The 5,001-nt window shown below is 38.9% G+C and overlaps 1 long non-coding RNA gene across 1 annotated transcript; it reads right to left on the bottom strand.

Moving 5' to 3' along the window:
- Positions 1–1,115: 1,115 nt before the first annotated feature.
- On the bottom strand, positions 1,116–4,295 carry LOC129348465 (uncharacterized). Its single transcript, XR_008600994.1, has 3 exons — positions 1,673–4,295; positions 1,452–1,609; positions 1,116–1,352 (listed from the first exon to the last, which is right to left on the bottom strand). It is a non-coding gene; the product is annotated as an uncharacterized LOC129348465 (long non-coding RNA).
- Positions 4,296–5,001: the final 706 nt, after the last annotated feature.

Raw genomic sequence — 5,001 nt, 5'->3', positions numbered from 1 at the left:
ACCTTAAATCTTTGAATGTTGACCTAAAAGGTTGGTTTCAGGAAGTATTCCCCCTACAAGGTCCTCAAACATCCACCTTAAAGGAACATTCCACCAAAAATCCTTGGACATGCACCTAAAATGTTGGTTTAACCGAGTATTCCATCCAAAATCCTCAGAGACCTGAGGGGCTGGTTAAAAGGAATATTCCACCTAAAACCTCAAATATAGACCTGAAAGGGTGGTTTAGAAAAAAAATCCTTCAGTGTAGACCAAAAAAGTTAGTATGGAGGAATATACCACCTGAAATGTAGACCTGAGAAGTTGGTTCGGAAGAATATACCATCCTAAACATCCTTAAATGTAGACTAAAAGACGGTTTGGAAGAAAATTCCATCTAAAATCCTCCAATGTAGACCTAAAAGGTGAGTTTAATGGTATATTCCACCTAAAATTCAGTACTGTAGACCTTGGAGGTTGGTCTGATGGTATATTCCACCCAACATCCTTGAACATAAACTTAAAAAGTTCGTTCAAAGGAATATTTCACCTAAAATCTTTCAATGTAGACCAAATAATCTTGGTGTAAAGGAGTATTCCACCTTAAATGTAGACCTAAAGGATGGTTTGGAGTAATATTCCACTCTAAAATCTTCCAATGTAGACCTAAACGGTTTATCTGATGGTATATTCTACACAACATCCTGGAACATTTACCTAAGAGGTTGGTTTAATGGTATATTCCCAGAAGAACCCTTAAACATCGGGCTGACCGGTAATGGTATATTCCACCCAAAATACTCGTACATATACCAAGAAGTCAGTGTAAAGGAAATATAGACCAAAAAGGATTGTTTAAAGGAATATTTAAATGATTATTTTCATTATTTAATAATCTGTTATCAGTCAGAACCCTGGCAAACTTATTTTATCAGTTTTTTAGTGGAAGTCACAAATAAAGGAGCTCTTGGTTTTTCCTGGCGTTAGTGAGTCCAAAGCTGCTGTTTCAACACAGAACGTTCACATGGATCCACAAACCTCTCAGCACTCAAACACCCACAGACAGGAGGCCGGCTGAGCCGAGACTCAGCGGTGTCCTCAGACCCACGAGTCGGGGAGTCGGTGAACTTGTTGGTCCGGTTTGAAGGCCTCCGTGTGGTCCAGTAGAAGTTCACGTAGTCGGTGTTGGCTTTGAACCGCAGCGACTGGCCGCCATCAGGTGGACCTTCTCGTCCTCGTAGGGCTCCTCCTGTAGCCTTGAGGGGACCACAGGAACATTCAGTAGCTGTTGGAGTTCTTCCTGTCAGGCTCGTGGTAGAACGGCTCTGAAGAATCTTGTACTCGTCTTATCTGGAACAATCTAACAGCCTAAACTGTTAAGAGCGGTGTAAAGAAGCAAACACAGGCATAGATTAGGACTCAAACTAGATTTATTTTAGAAAACAAATCAGCTTAGAGGCATTTGTTCACACATGTGGCTGAACAGGAGGCCGTCCAATCAGATTCGACGTCTTCACTCTGTAGGTTGGTTGTTCGGTGAGACTCTTGGACCTCCATCAGCTGATGTGGATGTTTGATGGTCTTCCTCTCTAGTGCCAGATGATTCATCCATGAATTCAGCAGCTACAGACTGAAATGAACCTCATGCTGCCGTTATTGAATTCCTGTTCCAGATCAAATGTTCAGAGCTCACCTTGAATGCATGCCGTCTGCTGTCTGATAGTTTTTCTCATTGTAGTCTTCAATAAAGTCTTTTTCCTCATGTCAGGATGTGGTGAGACTCTTTCTCAGTCTCTGCAGACGTCCCTCATTGTGTATCTCCAGAGAAGAAACAGAAAAACTGGTCACTGCTTCAGCATCACAAACGCTCTCCAGCATTAAGAGTGTTTTAGGAATTAATTCATTGTGTTGTGAACTCTGAAGGAGCAGAAACTTTACAGCTGCCAAAGACATTCAATTCAATTTTCAATTCAATTTTATTTATATAGCGCCAATTACAGTCAAATTGTCTCGAGACGCTTTACAGAACCCATATGCCTGACCCCCAGAGCAAGCCAAAAGGCGACAGTGGCAAGGAAAACACCCTTTTAACAGGGAAAAAAACCTCGAGCAGAACCCGGCTCTAATGTGGGGGGACCCATCTGCCTGCTGGCCGGGCGGGTTGAGAGGGACAGAAGAAGTAGAGAGGTAGAGATAGAGGGGTAGAGGTAGAGATAGAGGGATACAGATAGAGGGGTAGAGATAGAGAGGTGGGGGGGTGGGACACAAGGACCATAAAACACAGCCACACATCTGAAGCATCCAGCATCCAGCTCTGGGACCAGGGACACTCGGAGAAAGGACACAGAAAGAAACAGAGTGAATGTAATGCAATAATGGTATATGTAGTAAATACATAGGTAGTTAGAGAAGGGCTCAGTGCATCCAGAGAGGTTCCCCAGCAGCCTAGGCCTATAGCAGCATAACTAGGGGCAAACTAAAGGGACGTCAAGAGGGGAAGTCAGTTGTGCAAATGAAAACACCAGCTCACCCCGTCAGGGTCCCCCAGTCAGCCCTAACTATAAGCTTTGTCGAAAAGGAAGGTTTTAAGCCTGGTCTTAAAAGTAGTAGTAGACATGAGCTCCAATTCTGGATGTTTTAGGAAATGAAGTTCATCAAATGAACACTTGATTATTGCTGATAACGCTTATTAAATTACTGAAGAAATCCAACATAAAAACCTGTAAACTCTCAGGCAGCTTTTGTTAAAGTTTGTCTATAATTCTATCATCATGTTCTGGAACCAGGACTCTGCAGAAGTTCCTTCAAACAGATACTTGTGTGTTTCTATTTAAGGCCTCAGGTTTGAACGTACAGCAGAGGATTAGAAAGGAGTGATTTTAATATTTAAATCAGTCCAGTAAATGTTTGGCGTGAAAATTATTAAAATTTTGATTTAAATAGATTTGTGTCAAATAATATTGTAGTCTCACTTAAATATATCCAAATGAGTTCAGTGTATTTACATTTTATAGAATATTTGATTTCTTAATCTCAACACTGTAGGGTCTGACCCTAAATATTATAATAATGTCAATTTAAATAATATTTTAGTGCAGAGTCATAAACTTTAATCAGCTAAACTTACATAATAAATATCACTGTACAATCTTAACCTGACCATTCAAATTATTGAGGTAAATTTACATAAATCGTGATATTCTGGAGTCTTAACTGGAATATGTCTAACATGAATCTTTTTGTATTGTGCTGATAAACAACAATAACCCGACTTTCAGATAATATTTGTTGTCTGTGATTGTGAGACTAAATTCCTCCACATTCTGGAACTGGACTGCATTTCCCAAAATGGAAACATGGAGAGAATTTAACACTCATGTATCCATGGCAATGCTAACGTTTCTGCTTCTTACCAAAGTTCACAACACAAGTAAAGATTTTAATGTAAAACTTCAGGGATGACTGCTAACCATAAGTATTCTGATCAATACATCATGATCAATATCAGGACAGATGTTACAACTCCAGCTGTTGCATTAGACTGCAGTTATTCACAGAGAAATTAAAACATCACATTCCTCATAAAAACTAGATGGGACTTTTATTAAATAAAGTGTTGGTGAATAAACAGTGTAAAAAGTGCAAAGCAGCTCCATTAAATCAGGAGATGTGAGACTTCCACAGCATGGATCACCATCTGCTGTGTTGATTCATAGCTGAATGTCAGAATGAACTGAGCTAGAAAAGCTGCTTTGAGCTGCAACATTACGGTCTGACAATCCAACACCATCACAGTTTTCATCTGGTTGTTTTGCTCCAACATGCTGTGAAGTTCAGTTTTTACCTGAATCAATACAGAGATTCTATTTTCAACCAAGACTGGAATAAAAATTAGAATGTTATGAGGTTATTAATTCAACTAAATCCTTTCAGATGGACGGATTTACTTCTAAGTTCTAATTCAAGTTTCAGTTGGAGCACATTGCATTCACAAAGAAAAACAGCGATGCCTTCATAGCAACATTTAATAAACCTAAAGCTTCCCTGTTGGCTCATTGGTAGAGTTTGTTACTGAGCTTCTGAACCTTAAATCCAGTGAGACGACCATCTTCAGTCGAGGCCAGTCAGAGAACTTCAAGACCTTCCATCGGCTGGACCAGATGTGGCATCATCTCCCTCTGAACATCTGGATGACAGGAGAAAAGACAGAAATCAAACACAGATCACAGAAATACAATTTATTCACTTACATCATTTTATAAAAGTAGCATGAACTTTATTAAAACTTGACAACATAAGTAATGAAAGTAAATGTTTTTATCTCATGTTGAAGCTAAATTTAAAGCCAATTTTAATGACAGTTTATCCTGAGAGGAGTGAGAATGGAGCTTTTCTTTCCTTTTTAGAATATTCCCTCAAAATATTCTGTTTATTATTGGCTTCATAAGCATTTTTCTTTACATATTTATTTTTAGATACCTCAGACTGATGCACTTTGATGGTTTGCAGATAATTTCATGTACAATGACAATAAAGATCTTCTATTATAACATATTTTGCTAAAACAAGAACTGCAAACCTTCTCAACCATCTCTCAGGCTGCAAAATTCTAACTGTGACCAAGAATTATCTGATGTAGTTATTATTATAATCTTTACTGAACCAGCCCTGGAATTAATAAAAATCTGTATATGGATATGATTTTCTCTGATGGGACCACTATGGAAGCCGTAGTAATTATTAACTATCCTTTGAAGGGAAAGATTAGGTCTTCTTCAGGTGGATTAAAAAAAATGCTCTCCTTTAAAAAAAAAAAAAATGGATACAATAAAGTAAATCTCTTCTGCACTGCACACATACTACATTTTTGTATAACTCTGGATGTCAGAGTAAAGGCAGACAGATCCACCGACCAGCCACAACATTCTGACCACTGACAGCTGAAGAGAACAACATCCATCATCTTGTTCTAATGTAACGTTCTGCTGGGAAACCTTGACGTTCACGTGGATGTTTGACATG

Source organism: Amphiprion ocellaris, unplaced genomic scaffold (assembly GCF_022539595.1).
Source record: "Amphiprion ocellaris isolate individual 3 ecotype Okinawa unplaced genomic scaffold, ASM2253959v1 Aocel_unscaffolded24, whole genome shotgun sequence".
Taxonomy (NCBI): domain Eukaryota; kingdom Metazoa; phylum Chordata; class Actinopteri; family Pomacentridae; genus Amphiprion; species Amphiprion ocellaris.
This window is presented reverse-complemented; position numbering and strand designations above follow the sequence as displayed.